Here is a 21,021-nt window from a genome sequence, read left to right as displayed (position 1 = left end):
TGTACCGGTGTCCCCTCTGCCTTGCTTGTTTCACTACACAGTCAGTAATATTCAATAATGGTTTTGCTCTGATGACCTTATTTAATTCCAATATCCCTTCTGGCCCCCACTCCAAACACAATAATTAGATTAAGCCTGCCCCCCTCCTAAGAACTCATACTACAGATTAGACTTTAAGGAGTTTTTGAAGGAGAAAACACATTCAGTAAAGCAAATGGTGTTATATAGAATAGTTGGAACAGCTGTGCACATGGATGTCGCTGCTTTTATGTGTAGAAATCATCATGGACCCTGACTTAGGACTTGTGTTCCCTTCTCTGTCATGCAGGACAATGCCATCCTCTGTCTCACAGGGAGTCCTTTTATGGCAGGCCTGTGTTGCCTTTTCTATGGCTCCCAGCCTCAAGATCCCCTAGAGATAGATCTGGAAGAACATGACCATGAACATAAGGAGCATCTGCCCTACAACCGCGTCTCCTACATCATCATTCAAATAACCTTCAACTTGTATCAAAAGTCTGATAGCTGGTCAAAACATATCAACATCTTATTCTCCCCACTGAGTATTTTTGCTTCCTCCTTAATGCTCTCCCTGGGGGCAAAGAACAACAGTCATGACCAGACCCTGGAGGGACTGAACTTCAACCTGACAGAAACACCTGAGAATTTCATCCATGAATGCTTTCAGCAACTTACATTTATCCTCCAACAGCCAAACCACAGAGAGCAGATGACAATGGACAGCAGCCTATTCACTCCCCAGAACCTGAAGCTTATGGACAAGTTTGTGCAGGATGCCAAGAGGCTGTACTACACAAAGGCCATTGCTCTCAACTTCATTGATACCCAAAGAGCCCAAAACCAGATCAATGAGTATATAGAGGGTGAAACCCATGGGAAAATAGCAGGATTAGTCAAGGAGATGGAGGAAGATACAGCTTTTGCCTTGATTAATTACATTGTCTTCCAAGGTAAGGTGGGACCACCAGGCTTAGAGAGTCTCAAGGAAGCCACCTGAATGTGTGTTCATGCCCCAGTACTAAATCCTTCTTTGAAAACCAGAATTTAACAGGGTAGGGCATTTCAGTGTGGTTTTCAATTCCTCACTCAGAAACAATTCAGTAGCATCTATAAACCTAGGGGATGATGGGTTAAAGCCAGCCAGACCATTATCTTCTCTGAGTTAGAATCATCATTATCCTTTTACAATAATATCCACTCACAACTTTACTGGAACACTAAGAGATGGAAATTAATAAAAATAATTTTTTTAACAGTTTGGATCAGAACTAGGGGGAGAAAAACTTCTCTTTCTGCTTTGCCTGTAACAGTCTTAGGATTCATAGAAAGGATGATACCAAGCCCCAAATAACAAATGTATAGTGTTAGCTGTGAGGTCACTGTGAACTGTGACATTGACCCTTTCCTAGAACATGGCTCCTTTCTTAGCCACCAGCGCTATGACTTCATCTTCCTTCCAGAAAGGGGTGTCCTAGAGATAATAAATTGCTTAGGGTCCCAGTTTCACAACAACAACTCTTCCTTCCCTCAGTGTTAAGGGTCTTGGGATGTTATCCTATCTGAGTGGAAACTCTCTAGATATACCTGTATTTTAAAAACAGTCTTTATCAGACTATGACTAGGAACAAAAGTCCTAACATCTTTCAGAAGACCCTTTTCCTTAGACTCACTTGTTACACAAGTGATTCCATTTTATATGTTGGATTTGTTTGTTTGTTTGTTTCCTTGTTTGTTTTGGTTTATGTTTAAACAGGGTCTTGCTGTATCATCCAGGCTGGCTTGAAAGCCATGATCATCTGGGTTGGTGTGCCATCAGGTCCGTCATGACTCCATTTTTCCTCTAACAGTTTCTTTCCCTTTGTCTCCATACCATTTTTTTGAGCACATGGTCTGTGGCTCATACTACGGTTTGGCCTCTGTTGTCTTAGCTGTCACTGCCAAGGTGAGACCTGTCCTGATTGGTCTGATCTGACCCTGCAGTGGGAAGGACACAGAAGGAAATTAAGGAGTCGATTCCAGGTGATTTTTTTTCTAGAAGGAGGATTGCTTATGCTGAAATTTCCAGGAGTCCATTTTTAATTCAATTTATTTTTACTCATCATTGAGCTGCTGTGACAGTCTCTCAGAGCACCTCCTGTTTAGGGCATTTTTACTACAAACTATTCTCCCACAGAATATCCACAGATTTATAAGGAATTACAAACTAACTCTAAAGAAAGTTTAGCAGTTTCCAAAACAATCTATTCTTCATTGCATACAGTATAACATTAGGACTTTGAAAGCAACCATTGTCCAGTGGTTTTAATTACTAGTGTGGCTGCTGGGAATACAGTTCCCAGGTACAGCTGCTTGACTGTGGACCAAACAATATCAGTATAAGTCTGAAAAAGCAATCATTCACAGAAGTTTTAGTTCAGATGATAGTAGATTAGGCAAGAGTTTTCCTAAGCTTTGAGTCTTTGGAGCCTTCTATGTTGGTAGAACAGAAATGCACAGAGACCAGTAGTAATTAGTGATTTTTAACACTAATTTATATTTAATAACTTTAAAGTTTCAGATTTTGGACAGGATTATGATGATGGACAGGATTAACAGTATGAGTGGCCTTGAGTAGATTTTCTGTTTGAAATAGGAGAGCGTGTCTCATGTAAACAACAGAAAAATTGCTGGCTGAGTTGAAGCAAATGGATCAGTAAAGGGTTTAAACAACAAATCTCGCAAAGTATGGAGCCTTCTATAAGAATGGTATTGAGTTCAGTTGAAAGAAATAATCAAGAACTTTATTGACCATCTAGTGAGATTAAGATATAGGGGCAACACAATGTATAAAAGACAGTAATGATTTATTATCTTGAATGTATCAACTTATGAACCTTTATGAATTTTCCACAGCATTTAGACAAAGCTTATATACATAGCATATTAAGCCCTCAGACACAGATAGATAGATGGATGGATAGATAGGTGATAGATAGATAGGTAGATAGATAGATGGATGGATAGATAGGTGATAGATAGATAGGTAGATAGATAGATGGATGGATAGATAGGTGATAGATAGATAGATATCTGATTACAGATATCTCTAAACCAAGCATATTACAGTAACCTAAACAATAGGTGTTAATTTAACCATAATTATAAGGTAAGCATTTAAAAGACACTAAAACAGACACATTCTTTTTTAGGTCCTTGTTTTTCTCAATAATGAAAATCCAAAATATGGTAGGAGCTGTGGCTCAGTGGGTGACGTGCCACAGTGAGGATTGAGTTTGGATCCTTAGCACTCACGTAAAAGCTGGGCATCACTGCACCCAACTGAACAACAACAATCCCAGCAATGGAGAAAAGAGATAAAGGAATCTGGGGGGACTTGCTGGCCAGTTTGGATGAACCTGAAAACTCCAGGTTCAATTTCAGTTCTTGGAGAGAGGCAAAGATGGGGTCCCAGCTTTCACATTGGGCAGTTCACGATCACTTGCTACTATCCCCCTCCCCCAGCACATCTGACACCTTCTTCGGTCCTCCATTTGCACGTGTACCCCTATGCACAGAGATATTCATACATATGCCATCACAGACAAATACACATAAGTGCAAAAATGAATATATACAGTGTTACAATTTAAATTAGGGTGGAGGGCAATAGAGGACATCCTGAACCTGTGTACCACTGGGCTATTGCATCTGAACACAGACATGCACATGCACAGAGTCGTGCATGCCCTTGGGAGGCAAGGCCAGTGGGTCATTATGAGTTGGAGGTCAGCCTAGCTACATAGTAAGCTTCAGGCTAGCCTGGGCCACATAATGAATTTCAGTCTAGCCTGGGCTACATAGTGAGACTCTGTCTCCACAAACACATGCCTATACATGAAATTCCTGATATATTTTTTATGTGACTCATTTTTCCTTTTTCTTGCTTTTTAATATATAATTTGAGACAGTTCTCATACATTTTCGAGTTCTTTCTTTTATAGCAAAATAAAAACATTTTCCATTTATCTACAATGAGTTTATTTAACCGATTTGTCAAAGGCTTAACGAAGTCATGTGGAGTAGAAGGCTTCTGGGAGACCTTAACCGCTTTACTTAATGTGAGAACTCACCTACCCACAAGCTTCTCTAGTCGTCTGTGAACAACACACAAACATGTACATGTATGTAATTGCTTTCAAATCTAGTCACACACACATGAAAATAGATCCCCAGATCCAAAGACCATTCTGTTCATTATTTGTTGGTTTTTTACAAATTAGATTGTCGGGCAGGCCTGTCTAGGGAGGTCCTTTTCATGTGACTTGATTCCCATTCAGACTAACTCCTTCACCAGATAAGGCAAGAAGTGTTTTCTGTGGCTGTTCAGACTGAGAAAGCCCCCCAACCTCCACCATCAGAGAAAATAACCTATAGACTGTGAGAGAGAGTCCCAAAGGTCAAGTCAGACTTTACAAATCAAGGATCCCCCAAGCAAGACATGTACTGATGCCAGGGCTGAAGAAACTCCTCCCATGTCTTTCTTCTGGCTGGCTTGCCAAAAGTATTATCAGAATCTGAAGGGGACTGAACCTCACTTTGCCAGGAAAATAGGAAACTGAGCTTGATTGAAGGAAACAGTTCCTGTCCAGTCTTGACTGGATCTGGAGAGAGGATAAATCTCTATACTTTTCCTTTGCTTTCTCTGTGTGGTTTCAAAGCTTGTAGGGAAAAAAAACTGAAACAAAGCCCAAGAAATATGCATATTATGTGTTTAGCTTCAAAGTACATCATCAAAACTGAGGTCAATTCTCTAGAAGAGAGCCTTCTCCTCTGACACCAGGATTTGCAACTAGTAGTCTTGTTCCCTCCATGAGGTTTCCTAGGGAAATGTTAATTTCTTAAGGACTCTGGAAATCCCTAGGGGGGTTGAATACCGGATACATGGCATTTCTTCAGTTGCCAGCCATACAAGCAAACTGCGGCAGATGGCATGAATGCATAGTGATTTGAATACAGTCTTAGTTTGGTAAAGTCTGGAGTAACAGAACAGAGCCAGCAATGAAGTGTATGTATGAAACTTGAGTTCAAATCTGGCCTTCACCACTCATTAGTCATGATATAATGACAGCCAACTCACATGCTTGCAATGTGAATGGACTAGCTTATCACCAGGAAAGCAATACCACTGTTGTCAAATAGCACAAATGCTTGCCTTGACACCTACCTAATGAGGCTATTATTGTTTATTAAGATGACTCCCTAGTCCAAGGATCCAGGTACTTCTAGCCAGCCTCTGAGCCATGACATGATAGGGACCCTTCAGGACTGGCTCCCATCCCTTAGCCAGAGCTATAGTGGATAGCCCTAAACTTGTAGACAGATACAGTGCCCATTAGCAGAGTATAGGCCAGGCTCAGGCCAGAGAAAAATGCTTAGAATAGAGAGGAATCTTCTCTTTGGTGAAGACACACTCCACCCATCCACACATCCAGAGCCCAGCACAGGATTTTCAACAGCAGCATGTGTAATTGATGAAGCAAAAACAAGCTCATCTCATATCCTTGATTTTCAGTCTGGCTTGTTTGCTTTGATCACTTGGCTGATCAGGCCCTCATGAATCCATGTCCCAATCATTACTTCCTCTTCCTCCAGGAAGTATCCCATAGGAAGGTTGGTCAGGGGAGAGTCCAACCATGGCTACAGCTTTCTATCATATTCCCTCACACTCCCCAGCAGAGCAATGCAGCTCAGAGCACCGAGGAAACATCACCACAAGGAGACCCAGCTCTGATCCGTGTAAGGGAGGCCTAGTGTCTGTCCAATGCTGCCAAGGAGGTTCTGGGTTCCCTGAGGATCCTGCTCACTCTGATAGCCTTGACGGTGGGGGGGGGGATACTCTTGTTCAGCAGAGGGGGTCATCCCAGGCACATACACTATCTGTGGGCTAGAGACAAAGATTTAAAGGTTCCTACTGGATTTTCCTAGGATGCTTACTTAAGTACCACTTTCAAGGTACAAAAGGGCACCAAAAAAGAGATACCCAGATTTGAGGGAGGAGACATGATTATGCCCACTTGTCTCCATTTAGCATCCATGGGGCACTGATAAACACACACACACACACACACACACACACACACACACACACACACACACACACACAATAAAACTGCTTCTTCTTTGGAGTCAGGTTCTCAGAAATTAACCTACATATATCTTTCGGTCTCTTCTTACCACTGCAGACTATTTTTTAAGAACCACTGAACATCCCAATGGGTTTATCCTCATTCATTATTACAACTGATAATGCTGAGGCCCAGAGGGAGTGTCTCACAAGCCTAAGCTTGTGTCTTGACCCCACTGCCGGCTGATATGCCCTTCTCTTCTCTTCAGGCAAATGGTATGATGATTTCGAGATGGAACACATTGTGGAACAGGACTTCCATGTGAACCCGGACATTTCTGTGGTTCCATGGTCTGTGGGCACCATCATCCATCTGCGGGGTACATTTTTCTTGTAAAGAAAGTTAGATCTGTCCAGCTGGGTGATGGTACAGCATTATATGGGCGATGCTACTGCCTTCTTCATGCTGACCAAGGGAAGATGCAGGAGCTAGAGGAAACCTTGAATCAAAGACACTTTGAAAATATCATAAAGCAAGAGGAGGGCAGACTGTGACAGGCCCAGGCTGGTCTGTTCCCTTAGCATAGACCCTCCATGGACCTTGCCTTGTCTATGGAAACTGGAAGCTCAGCCTCAGCCTGTGGAGTCACACAGAACAAGTCTCAGAACTCACTGAATCTCCCTGGAGGATTTCCTGGGTGAGGTGGGGGTGGGGTAGGGGGAAGCTGGCAAGACAGGATGATGCTGTTGATGATATCATGACATTAAATAACTTGCTCATATTTTCCTATTTATCAGAACTGCAGATTTGTACTTCCCCAGATATTCTATAACCACATCCTATGATCTGAAGACCATCCTGAGCACACTGGGCATCACCAAGATCTTCAGCCATGATGCTGACCTCTCAGGGGTCACACAGGATGCTCCCCTGAAGCTTGGCAAGGTGAGATCGTGTTACCATGACAGTATCCTAGCTGTCAGGAGGCCCAAAGGGAGTGTGGGGACAGATGAGACATGAGACTGAAGAAGGGGCAGAGGGACAGAGACACGGGTGTTCTCACAGACTCATCTCACAGATGCATCTTGGCGAATGCAGGATCAGGGAGCAGACGCAGGATAAGGAATCATATGCTCCCATAATGATCTCCCTGAGTGGGACCCAGTGACTCTTAATTTTATATTTGCCCAGGGCTATTAATTCCCTGGAATCCAACTTACCTATGTTCATATAGAATCACTTCCAGAAACCTTTGTCCCCGAACACACGGGAAAGGGAACATGTTTACAGGAGATATGAAGTACAGCTGGCCCCTCTGAAGGGGCCATCTAAGGCTACTGAGAGGTGCCATTCAGGAAAGGAGCTGAGCCGAGAGGCGAGCTGCCTGTCTGTGTTGGGGAGGAACACAGAGGGAAAGGCTTCTATTGACCACTGGGGTTAAGGTTGAGGGGGGCATGGGAAGGACACGACCACAGTAAGGCTTTCCGGGGATGAGGCTCAAACATGGGGCTTGGCTTCGGCCTGGGTTGGGTACAACCTACCTCCAACCTACCTTGGCTTCTCCCCCTATGGGCTGTGCACAAGACTGTACTGACCTTCGAAGAGGAAGTGACAAAACCCACAAGGAACACCAGTTGGAGTAAGAGGGACTCGCCTCAAAACCTATCTATCCACTTCAAAAGGCCCTTCCTATTTGTCATTAAAGATGAATACACCAATTGCCCCCTCTTTGTGGGGAAAGTGATCAATCCCACAACAAATGATTGATTTCAAGGTCCAGTCACCCTCACCTTCCTGTTCCAGCTGTGTCTCCGTCTCGCTGACATTAAACATGAGGTAGTTTCGCCCATGCCTGAGTGCACCTCTCCTTGTGGTGGTGTCCCCTGAATTATGTGGGGTCTCCAGGCCACAGTGCATTGAGATGTCTCCTGCATCTGTGTTTAGGAGACCCCCCATGATGTCCCATCTCCAGCACTCAAGGGAGAGGGCCGTGTCCTCTTCTGGTTGAATTGTATCATCTCACCGGGCATGGACTCTCCATCTCACCAAGACTTTCTTGAGAAAAGTTGGAGGAGTTAGTTGATAGAAGACTTCCTCGTCTGTGCTGGAGCAGGACTCCAGCCTCTGTCCCTGTCATTTCTTCTTTGCTAGAGGGGACTCATACACCCTCCAATGAACAAAAAAGTCTTGGGACTTAGCCTTTTTTCCTTCTCAAGCCAATCAGGTCAGTGGGCCCAAAGTCATTTCCTCTGTCTTCTCTAGTCACGTATCTTTTGTATATGGATAAATCTAGGAGGTCCTTAGAAGGGGTAGGAAAAGCAGGTCCTCTCATATTTTAGAATCACCTTGCCCCACCCCTCACCTGGGCAGTGCAGAAGAGCTGGCCCTTCTGGCTTGGGTGCTAGAGAGCTGGCCCTGCACCTCTCTGGCTGTGCAGTGGTAAGGGCTCAGAAATGCTGTCCCTGCCCTGACTGGCTTCGGCAAGAGAAGGCTCCACACCTCACCTAGGCAGCACAGTAAAGCTGGCTCTATTGGCTTTGGCACAGGAAAGCCAGCCCTTATGGTGTGAGAATAGGAGAGTGGGCCTATGTCTTACCTGGGTAGTGCAGTAGAGCTGGTCCTGGTAGAGTGGGCATGGAAGAGCTGACCTGGGGGGGGAGTAAGAACAGGATATCTGTCCCTGCCCCTTGCTGGCTCTGTCACTCTGGTAAGCTGGACTCACCTGCACCTGGGCATAATAGGAGAGTTGGCCCTGGTGGTGCAGGTACAGGAGAGCTGGTGGACTGACCGATGCAGCAGCCACCCAGGCCCATATCCAGGTCTTGAGTTGACCCAGCCCAACATCCACCTCATCTATGAACTGCTGGAGCATGTGAAGGGGCTGATCTTGCAGAACCAAAATTGCAGGATCTCTATGACACACCACCACAACAGGATGTCCTAGAGGAGTCCTGATGAGGATTCAGTATTGACTCACTGCAATTAGCATCTGTAAGTAAAGCTGTTTGGGCAAAAGGGTGCGCTATGGCACACACTGCAACCTGCTACAGCTTGGTTTTGTTTCTGTTTCTTTTCAGGAGAAGGGTGTAAGGGTGGAGGACAGATATGGAGGGATTGAGGTGCATGATATGAAATCCACAAAAAATGAATAAAAAGCCAAAAATAAATTAAATAAAATCCTCACAAGTCATAGAAAAATTATGAAAGAATTGGAAAATAAAACTACAACAACTCTGAATAACCTATCTCCTTCTTTTTCTTCCTCCTCCCTCTCTTTCTCTTCCTCCTGCCCTTCCTCCTCCTCCTTGTTCATCTTATTGGGGAAGAAACTCAGGGTATCACAAATGTAGGGCAAGTAATCTACCATTGTGTTGTACTCAGGCCCTTTAAAAGTGCATACAAATTAAGTTACCTTCGACCAAAACAAAAGAAAAAAAAAAACAAAAAGTACTTTAAAAAACCAAACCAAACCAAACTACCAAACTAACTAACTAAAAAAATACTTACTTGACAGATAACTGTCTACTTGGGGCCATAGATGCCTCTTGAGAGACCTAATTTTTATACCAATTCTAACTTTAGTCCTTGGTCCCTGCCCTTTCCAACAAAGTTCTTCTCCAACAAAGACTATAAGCTTTCACCTCCCAGAGTGTGAATTTTTCATGGCTGAAGACTGCCAGCCCCTATCCAACCTAGAAGGGGCTGTAACATGCTCCTTCCAAGCAGAGACCATCAGTGCCCCTCCCTCCCCTTGGAAGAAACCTCCTCCCAAACTATCTCCTCTCCCTTCCAAAGTTGGGAAGTGTTGGATTGTAGTCTCCCCTCCCCCAGCCTGAAACCTGCTTGCTCGGGGTGGAGCTTCCTGCTCATTCGTTCTGCCACGCCCACTGCTGGAACCTGAGGAGCCACACACGTGCACCTTTCTACTGGACCCGAGATCATTCGGCGGGAATCGGGTCCCCTCCCCCTTCCTTCATAACTAGTGTCCCAACAATAAAATTTGAGCTTTGATCAGAATGAATTTGTCTTAGCTCCGTTTCTTCTTTCGCCCCATCTAGATTCCTCTCTTACAGCTCAAGTAGCCTTCTCAGTCGAACTGTTCATGTTGCGAACTGCTGGCGGCCGCAACATTTTGGCGCCAGAACTGGGACCTGAAGAATGGCAGAGAGATGCTAAGAGAAAAGCTGCTGCTGTGGAGCTCCACAGGAAAGGATCTTCATATCGGACATCGGAGCAACAGACAGGTACACATGCTAGCGCTAGCTTAAAATTTCAGTTTTGTAAAGTGTTGCTGAGGATGCGGTAGGATACGAATTAAGCTTGAATCAGTGCTAACCCAACGCTGGTTCTGCTTGGGTCAGCAGCATGTTAATCGGAACTAGAAACGGAAACAGGCAGGTTAGCCGCAGCTTTTTAGGAAGCTGCTTAGGTGGAAGAAGAAAGGGTTTAAAGTCATGGATCAGGCGGTTGCCCATAGTTTTCAGGAGTTGTTTCAGGCCAGAGGAGTAAGGCTTGAAGTACAATTAGTAAAAAATTTTTTAGGTAAGATAGATAGCTGTTGCCCATGGTTCAAGGAAGAAGAAACACTAGATTGTGGAACCTGGGAGAAAGTTGGTGAGGCCTTAAAAATCACTCAGGCAGATAATTTTACCCTAGGCCTCTGGGCGCTCGTAAATGATGCAATAAAAGATGCCACTTCCCCAGGGCTAAGTTGCCCCCAGGCGGAGCTTGTGGTATCTCAGGAGGAGTGCCTGTCAGAGAGGGCCTCCTCAGAAAAAGATCTTCTTAACTCAAAAATTGATAAATGTGGAAACTCGGATGAAAAACTGATTTTTAACAAAAATCACTCAGATAGAGGAGCTGCCCATTACCTTAATGAGAATTGGTCCTCTTGTGAATCTCCCGCTCCACCTGTAGTCCCCACTTCGGGAGGTGCCACTCATAGGGACACATGACTAAGTGAGTTAGAGTTTGAGATTAAGCTTCAGAGGCTGACTAATGAGCTTCGGGAACTAAAAAAGATGTCAGAAGCGGAGAAGAGTAACTCTTCTGTAGTTCACCAGGTGCCGCTAGAAAAGGTTGAGTCAGGCTCATGGGAAAGGACAGAATATGTCTAATACGCTAGCCTTTCCTGTGGTCGAGGCAGTTGATCAGCAAGATACTAGGGGCAGACATTACCAGACCTTAGATTTCAAGTTGATAAAAGAGTTAAAGGCGGCTGTTGTGCAATATGGCCCTTCAGCCCCATTCACTCAAGCATTACTGGACACAGTTGTGGAGTCACACTTAACCCCTTTAGATTGGAAGACTCTTTCTAAGGCTACCCTGTCAGGAGGAGATTTTTTGCTTTGGGATTCTGAATGGCGAGACGCCAGTAAGAAAGCTGCTGCTTCTAACGCTCAGGCTGGTAATTCAGGCTGGGATAGCAACATGCTTTTAGGAGAGGGTCCATATGAGGGACAGACAAATCAGATTGATTTTCCTGTTGCAGTGTACACACAAATTTCGACGGCCGCGCGCCGAGCTTGGGGAAGGTTGCCAGTCAAGGGAGAGATTGGTGGAAGTTTAGCTAGCATTCGGCAGAGTTCTGATGAACCATATCAGGATTTTGTGGACAGGCTATTGATTTCAGCTAGTAGAATCCTTGGAAATCCGGACATGGGAAGTCCTTTCGTTATGCAATTGGCTTATGAGAATGCTAACGCAATTTGCCGAGCTGCGATTCAACCGCATAAGGGAACGACAGATTTGGCGGGATATGTCCGCCTTTGCGCAGACATCGGGCCTTCCTGCGAGATCTTGCAGGGAACCCATGCGCAAGCAATGTTCTCAAGGAAATGAGGGAAAAATGTATGCTTTAAGTGTGGAAGTTTAGATCATTTTAGAATTGATTGTCCTCAGAACAAGGGTGCCGAGGTTAGACAAACAGGCCGTGCCCCAGGAATATGTCCCCGGTGTGGGAAGGGCCGCCACTGGGCAAAAGATTGTAAGCATAAAACAAGGGTTTTGAGCCGCCCGGTGCCGGGAAACGAGGAAAGGGGTCAGCCCCAGGCCCCGAGTTACTCAAAGAAGACAGCTTATGGGGCTATAAATCTGCTGCCCAGCCAACAAGATCAGTTCTTGAGCTTGTCAGGTCAAACCCAGGAAATGCAAGACTGGACCTCTGTTCCACTGTCCATGCAGCATTAACCCCAGAAGTGGGAGTCCAAACTCTGCCTACCGGAGTCTTTGGACCACTACCTGTAGGAACCTGTGGTTTTCTCTTAGGATAAAGCAGTTCTATTGTAGAAGGCCTGCAGATTTATCCAGGTGTTATAAGTAATGATTATGAGGGAGAAATTAAAATCATAGCCGCTTGCCCTCGTGGTGCTATAACTATACCCGCTAATCAGAAAATTGCTCAACTTACTTTGATCCCTTTGCGCTGGTCACTATCTAAATTCTTTGAAAATGAAGAAGGACAGAATAACTTTGACTCCTCTGGCATAAATTGGGTGAAATCTATCACCAATCAGAGACCTAACCTTAAATTGATTCTTGATGGAAAAAGCTTTGAAGGATTAATAGATACCGGGGCCGATGTAACGATTATAAGAGGGCAGGACTGGCCCTCAAACTGGCCCCTGTCTGTTTCCTTGACTCACCTTCAAGGAATTGGTTATGCCAGTAACCCAAACGTAGTTCCAAATTGCTAACCTGGAGAGATGAGGATGGAAAATCAAGAAATATTCAGCCGTATGTTATGCCATATTTGCCTGTAACCCTGTGGGGAAGAGATCTGTTGTCACAGATGGGCGTTATCCTGTGCAGTTCTAAGGAGATGGTGACTGAACAGACGTTCAGGCAGGGACCCCTGCCTGATCATGGACTAATAAAGAAGGGACAGAAAATTAAGACTTTTGAGGATCTTAAACCCCACTCTAACGTGAGAGGTTTAAAGTATTTTCAGTAGTGGCCACTGTCTTGCCTGCATCCCACGCCGAAAAAATTCAATGGCGTAATGATATTCCGGTGTGGGTAGATCAGTGGTCTTTACCTAAAGAGAAAATAGAGGCCGCTTCTTTGCTAGTGCAGGAGCAGTTAGAAGCAGGACATTTGGTGGAGTCTCACTCTCCCTGGAATACACCCATTTTCATTATCAGGAAGAAATCGGGAAAATGGAGACTGTTGCAAGATTTAAGAAAGGTTAATGAAACCATGGTACTTATGGGAACTTTACAACCGGGGCTCCCCTCCCCAGTAGCCATTCCTAAGGGATATTATAAGATTGTTATAGATTTGAAAGATTGTTTCTTTACCATCCCTTTGCATCCAAAGGATTGTGAGAGATTTGCTTTTAGTGTTTCTTCTGTAAATTTCAAGGAACCCATGAAAAGATATCAATGGACAGTTCTCCCGCAGGGCATGGCTAATAGTCCCACCTTATGTCAAAGGTTTGTGGCAAAGGCAATTCAGCCTGTTAGACAACAATGGCCAAATATTTACATCATTCATTTCACAGATGATGTCTTGATGGCGGGAAAGGACCCCCAAGATTTGCTTTTGTGTTATGGAGACTTACGAAAGGCCCTGGCTGATAAGGGATTACAAATTGCTTCTGAAAAGATACAAACTCAGGATCCTTATAATTATTTGGGTTTTAGACTCACTGATCAAGCTGTTTTTCCCCAGAAAATTGTTATTCGTAGAGATAACTTAAGGACCTTAAATGATTTTCAAAAATTGTTAGGTGATATAAATTGGCTTCGCCCCTATCTAAAGCTTACTACAGGGGAGTTGAAACCTTTATTTGATATTCTTAAAGGGAGTTCTGATCCCACTTCCCCTAGATCCCTAACCTCAGAAGGACTACTGGCCTTACAGCTAGTGGAAAAGGCTATTGAAGAACAGTTTGTCACTTACATAGATTACTCCCTGCCGCTGCACCTGTTAATTTTTAATACGACTCATGTGCCTACGGGATTGCTATGGCAAAAATTTCCTATAATGTGGATACATTCGAGGATTTCTCCCAAATGTAATATCTTGCCATATCACGAAGCAGTGGCTCAGATGATTATCACTGGAAGAAGGCAGGCATTGACTTATTTTGGAAAGGAGCCAGATATCATTGTCCAGCCTTACAGCGTGAGTCAGGACACTTGGCTGAAACAGCATAGTACAGATTGGTTGCTTGCACAATTAGGGTTTGAAGGAACTATAGATAGCCACTACCCCCAAGATAGGTTGATAAAATTCTTAAATGTACATGATATGATATTTCCTAAGATGACTTCCTTACAGCCTTTAAATAATGCTCTATTGATTTTTACTGATGGCTCCTCTAAAGGGCGAGCTGGATATCTTATTAGTAATCAACAGGTTATCGTAGAGACTCCTGGTCTCTCGGCGCAGCTCACCGAATTAACAGCAGTACTGAAGGTTTTTCAGTCTGTACATGAGGCTTTTAATATTTTTACTGACAGTTTATATGTTGCTCAGTCAGTACCCTTATTGGAAACCTGTGGTACGTTTAACTTCAATACGCCGTCAGGATCTTTATTTTCAGAATTACAAAACATCAATCTCGCCCGGAAAAATCCGTTTTATATTGGCCACATATGGTCTCACTCTGGTCTTCCTGGACCTCTGGCAGAGGGTAATGATCGCATTGACAGAGCTCTAATAGGAGAAGCCTTAGTTTCAGATCGGGTTGCTTTGGCCCAACGTGATCATGAAAGGTTTCATCTCTCTAGCCATACCCTAAGGCTCCGACATAAGATCACAAAGGAGCAAGCGAGAATGATTGTAAAACAATGTCCTAAATGTATTACTTTATCTCCAGTGCCGCATCTAGGAGTTAATCCTAGGGGCCTTATGCCTAATCATATTTGGCAAATGGATATAACCCATTATGCAGAATTTGGAAAACTAAAATATATACATGTTTGCATTGATACTTGTTCAGGATTTCTTTTTGCTTCTCTGCATACAGAGAAGCTTCAAAAAACGTAATTGATCATTGCCTACAAGCATTTAATGCCATGGGATTGCCTAAACTTATTAAGACAGACAATGGGCCATCTTATTCCAGTAAAAACTTTATTTCATTCTGTAAAGAATTCGGTATTAAACATAAAACTGGAATTCCTTACAACCCCATGGGACAAGGAATAGTTGAACGTGCTCATCGCACCTTAAAGAATTGGCTTTTTAAAACAAAAGAGGGGCAGCTATATCCCCCAAGGTCACCAAAGGCCCATCTTGCCTTCACCTTATTTGTCCTAAATTTCTTGCACACCGATATCAAGGGCCAGTCTGCAGCAGATCGCCACTGGCATCCAGTTACTTCTAATTCTTATGCATTGGTAAAATGGAAGGACCCCCTGAATAATGAATGGAAGGGTCCAGATCCAGTTCTAATTTGGGGTAGGGGCTCAGTTTGTGTTTTTTCACGAGATGAAGATGGAGCGCGGTGGCTGCCAGAGAGATTAATTCGTCAGATGAACACAGATTCTGACTCTTCTGGTAAGTATCATTCTAAAGACTAAAATTCCTTTTGTGCTTAGAATTCAGCTGAGAGAGAAAGCTCCCAAAGCTGTTTTCCAGCTACTCTCTGAGCCAGCTCCCGACAGGAGGCCGGAGACTAGCCTCAGCTTTACAATTTGCATTTGAATAAAGTACCTAGACTTCCCCGAAAGAAGTTCTGCTTTCCTACTTTCTCACTGTCGAGATTTTGTCTTTCAAGCAGGTAAATCAACATTCTCGAAGCGGACCAGCAGATGTGCATCCCCGCCCCCCTAGAGCACACAGGTGGCTGCTGTTATCTCCTTTCCAAGGACATTTCCAGCACGTGGCTTTCAGTCTGAGTAAAAAATTAGGTTTACCTAGAGGGCTAGAAGAGTAGATATTTCTATATTAATAAAGATTGGTTTATATTTTGATAGACAGGCTTAGCCCCTTAGCTGACCTCTGGCTTTTCACCCTTGCTGTTACTGCAAGGTGTCCTTAGCTCAATAAGGCTGTGGAAAAAACAGGGATGAGGAGGAACGACTTCCAGCTCCTATTTTAGCCACAAATCGTGGTGTTACTAACGACATAATTCTTGCTTAGGCTTTGCTAATTCTGAGGTTGATAATTCTCCTTTAGGAGCTGCACAGCACTCAGAACTGTGCATACTGGTTTGTGATTGTACAAATTCAGTATGGGCATCGCTTGGTGCAGAGGTACTGCAAGGGAAGGTCCAGCTTGACCATTTCTGAGTTTCCTGTGAGATAAACCCGGTTTAAAAGAGGTTGGTATCATATTTTGGTTAAAAATCAAAAATATTTTTCGGCTCTGCCTCACCTCCCCAAAAGATACCCAGAGCTACAGGTGTGGGTCTTACCAGTACCCACAGGAGGAATCGGGTCCATGTCCACCCAAGCCAAGGTTAAAAGCCCACTCATCTACGGATGAGAAAATCATTTGATCACCTCAGTTAAGCGTTGCCTTATTTAACTTAATTAATAGGGGGGAGAGAGATTGGAGACGTACTATTGAAAGGGCAAGCCCTTCACTGCCTCCCACCCAAATAAAAAAGCCAATTGGCCTTGTACTACAAGAGCCGGTCGAACTCCTTCTCCCTGTTTCCCACCTATCATCCAAAAATGCGGAGGAATATCAACTTAGTGTTATTTTCACATTTGTTCAGTCAAACTTAGCCAGAGTTCCAACGCCCTACTTAAAATTCAACTAGAAAGTTACCTACCAAGTACTAATTAGCATTATAAAGTCAGAGTCTGCAGCTCCAGGCCTTTCAGTTAGTTGTTTACTAAGAAAGGACAGTCTTAAGCCAGATACAGTTTACCATAAGAAAAGTTAAAGAATCCCAGTGAAGCAAGTTTTTTCTTTAGCCCTAGATTCCAGGCAGAACTATTGAGCATAGATAATTTTTCCCCCCTCAGGCCAGCTTTTTCTTTTTTTTTAATTTTGTTAATAAAAGGGAGGAGATGTAGTCTCCCCTCCCCCAGCCTGAAACCTGCTTGCTCGGGGTGGAGCTTCCTGCTCATTCGTTCTGCCACGCCCACTGCTGGAACCTGAGGAGCCACACACGTGCACCTTTCTACTGGACCCGAGATCATTCGGCAGGAATCGGGTCCCCTCCCCCTTCCTTCATAACTAGTGTCCCAACAATAAAATTTGAGCTTTGATCAGAATGAATTTGTCTTTAGCTCCGTTTCTTCTTTCGCCCCGTCTAGATTCCTCTCTTACAGCTCAAGTAGCCTTCTCAGTCGAACCGTTCATGTTGCGAGCTGCTGGCGGCCGCAACATTGGATGGTAGCCGCAGGTCATGAAGAGTTAAGTCAGGGTGTACAGGACAATAGTCCCTAGCCATAAAAAAGTGGCTTAGCACCAGAGTGACCCGTGCCAGGCCTAGTATCTCTCTCTGCATGCAGATCAGGATATGGCTCCCAGCTACTTTCTGCTGTCCATGCCTGCTGCCCAACATGCTCTGGCCATGATGACAACAAGCTAACCTCTGAAACTGTAAGCAAGCTCCAAAGTAAATGTTCTCTCTTTTAAAAGTTACCTTGGCTATAGTCTCTTCACAGCAATAGAACAGTAGCTAAGACAGTCATGACTGGATGTAGCACTTACCGAATGCTTTTTCTGCATATACCAAGATGGTTATATAACTTTTATCCTTATGTTGGTTAATGGATCATGTTCAGCGACATGTGTGTATTGAACCATCCTTGAAAAGCTCGTTAAAATCCATTGTGGTCATGTTACCCAGCATCCCTTACCCATCATTCCTTTCCAAGTTCTCTTGGATCTGATTTGCTAATATTTTGTTGAGAATCTTTTTTTTACTTTTACTATATTTGTTAGGGTACAGGGGTTAACTCTCATATGTGGGGCTTTCTAGGGAGTAGTCAGGATTCCAAGTTGTCCTTTAAGCATCATGAGAATGATGGAAAAGAAGAGAAGCAGTAGCTTTTGATGGTCATTGGTAGGGGTTGGGCGAGGGTTTCCAAACACAGTTTGTTCTGACACAATAGCACAGATCTCACCTCAGAGGGAACAGTTTACTCGGGAGTCAAGTATGAGTGTCTGTGACCTGGGAACACAAGTTAGCTTACCCCAAAGACATTTCACTAGGGAAACAGTTTCATGTAGTGTGTGTGTGTGTGTGTGTGTGTGTGTGTGTGTGTGTGTGTGTGTGTGTGTGAGAGAGAGAGAGAGAGAGAGAGAGAGAGAGAGAGAGACAGAAAGACAGACAGACAGACAGACAGACAGAGACAGAGACGGAGACAGAGAGAGAGACAGAAAAAATAATGGTATAAATCAGGAAATTTTTTAAAAGTTTGATTTCTGGACTTCAATACTTTGATAGCTGGACCTTGGAAGTCAGCCTCAGGAGGAGGAAGTGGCCAAATAAGGGAATAGACCTTGGTGGCTAGTTTTAGGAATGCATTTTTGTAAATTCAAAAAAAAATCTATTAACCTATTAGTCACAAGAATGCTAGGTCAAATAAAAAGATTGGGGGTGGAGGGAGGGCTACAAAAGAGGCTAAAGAAAACCCTGTATTATGTCCCTCCTGACCTGTAAATGCAGCCAAAAAAGCTCTAACCACGTGATCAGCCTTGAGGAATCTCTAACACAGGACTCCCCCTGCCCCTGAGAATTTTATTTCACAGTGCTGTTGTTGAACAAGTTTAACCATGCTGCCTTGGGTGACCTGTGTTTTAAATCAGATTGAAGCACTCATTTTGGGTAGAGCACAAACAATAAGACTCAAAGGTCAGGTCCTCTCACTGGGTCTCAGGCTGGGACATTTGTGGGAATTTGAGGAGCCTCAAGGCACAGAGCAATCAAACCATTATGTGTTTGTACCCAACCCAACTGAGCCAATAAAGTTCTTACCCAGGAATTGGGTATGCTTTGTCGGCCATTCTTATGTTGTGGCTTTACACCATGGGGTGTTCCCCCTGACACTTCTATGGAACAAGTGTCTTTCTGACCAGACACCCCTGGAACCCCTAAACTAAGGGTGGTGAGGTTGTAATAAAGAAGATAGACCACGGAAAATCACAGCATTGGATAGGTTTGCTTGTCTTAGGACTTCATTACTGTCCACCATCTTTGAAGAGGCTGTAATGTTCTCAGCTGTCTAGGACTTTTTGTTTAGCAGTTTGAGAATGGTTTTTCATCCTCTAGGGAACCGCAAGGTTCCCACTGAGCCTTCTGTTTTTAGTCTAAGGAAGACTCCCTTACAGGAAACATCCCCACTTGCTCTCTTGCTGCCTTTGTGATCCTTCACCTTTGACTTTTAACTTGTTTGAAATGCGCTTTTAGGTGCAGCTGGGAGTCTATGAGTTTCATACATCGGGAGTCCATGTTTCTTTCCCAGGCCAGTACATTGGGTGGCACCCAGTATTGCTTGGGAAAGGAAGGTTAGTCTTAATGTGCTCCTAGCACAGGGCGAGGCCTCTTCCTGCCCTAGCTCCTGCCCTTCCCAGATCTATGGCTGCCACCTAAAGCTGATCTCCTCCCTGGAAACAGACACTGGAGACACTTAGCAGACTAGCTCCCTGACACCCTCGGGAGTCAAGAATCTGATTCTGAGGAAGAGTGGGAATCAGCACCCACCAGAGGTGCAGGATGAGTGGCTACCCGGGATCTGGCCAGGATACTCAGGTACAGTGCTGGGATGTCCCACTTGCCTGCAGGATGCTGCCTGCCTGAGGGGGCAGTGTTTGCCGGGGCACAATAGAGACTACCTCTACCTGGTGTGGTCCATCTAGTGCAAAGCTCTGAGGGGCAGCTGGGTCACAGGAATGGCCATTGTATAGATGGGGAAACAGAGGCTCAGAGATGGGACAACTTGCTCTGGGTGTGCAGATAGCATTGCATCACAACCGCAGTCTGGTTCCCCAAACTCGGAGTAGTTGTAAAATAGATACCCCACCCACAAGGGACCAGAAGGAAGGCAGGTGCTGGGGGAAAGGAACAGGAAGTGTGGGAGGGAGAGCTGAGCTGTTTCCTGTGAGGGAGGCATACCTCCACTGGCTCCCCAGATATACAGAGGGTTCTGAGTGACATAATGTGGGTGGGGGGGCACAGAATGCAACCCACCCTATATCTCCACCCCCACCCAGTGTGACAAAGGAGCCCCAGTATTGATAAGAGCATCATTCCAAATAGCTGTCTGGATACCTTGAGCCCTAGGCTCTGAGTTTCCCTTGCTGTATGTAGTTCTTGCAGCAGCTTTGTGCCATCATAATCTGCATCTTAGAGGTGGAGACAGGGAGGCACCAGGAGGTGAAAAGGTTTGTCTGATGGGTTGAGGTCTAACCTCAGGCGCTGTAGGATCCTGTGGAACATCTATTAGGCTGAGTCCTAAGGTGGATCACAGGGGAGCCAGTGACTGGCAGAAGGTGGAAATGTGACCATCACTTATCCTCCTCATTCTTGCTGTACCAGGCCAAGAGCCAGGAGAGCAGGAGAGCTGGAACCATGGGGGAGTGGGGGTTGTGGGGGTGGGAATGTGAACTCACCACCTGTGCCCATCACAGGGCTGATGGGATATGATCGAGATTTTGAAGAGGATCAGAGTACAGAGCCCATTTGCCTCAACCCTAACCTCCTCCAACCAAACCAGACAGACCTTCAAGAGCTGTGACCACCCTCTCCGTGTCCCGGAGCAGCGAGACTGCTCCTTCCTAGTCTCCCCATCCCTAAGGAAAGTCCCCATATAGAAGGAAAGTCCCCATACCAGCTTCCTGGAATCAATGTGGAACAGGCCCAGCTCAGAGGAGGGGAGGGTGGGAGATGGGAAGGCTGGAAAGAACTTCTTAGACTGAGACAAACGACTTATAATGTGTATGTTTTACTCAAGCTTCAGTACCCTTAGCAACCAGAATGGCTACC

The 21,021-nt window shown here is 44.7% G+C and overlaps 1 pseudogene; it reads left to right on the top strand.

The window, feature by feature from the left end:
* On the top strand, window positions 333–7,076 carry Gm17198 (predicted gene 17198; annotated as a pseudogene).

This window comes from Mus musculus, chromosome 12 (genome assembly GCF_000001635.26).
Source record: "Mus musculus strain C57BL/6J chromosome 12, GRCm38.p6 C57BL/6J".
NCBI classification, from domain to species: domain Eukaryota; kingdom Metazoa; phylum Chordata; class Mammalia; order Rodentia; family Muridae; genus Mus; species Mus musculus.
Note: the sequence above shows the minus strand (reverse complement) of the source record. Positions and strands in the feature narration are given on the sequence as shown.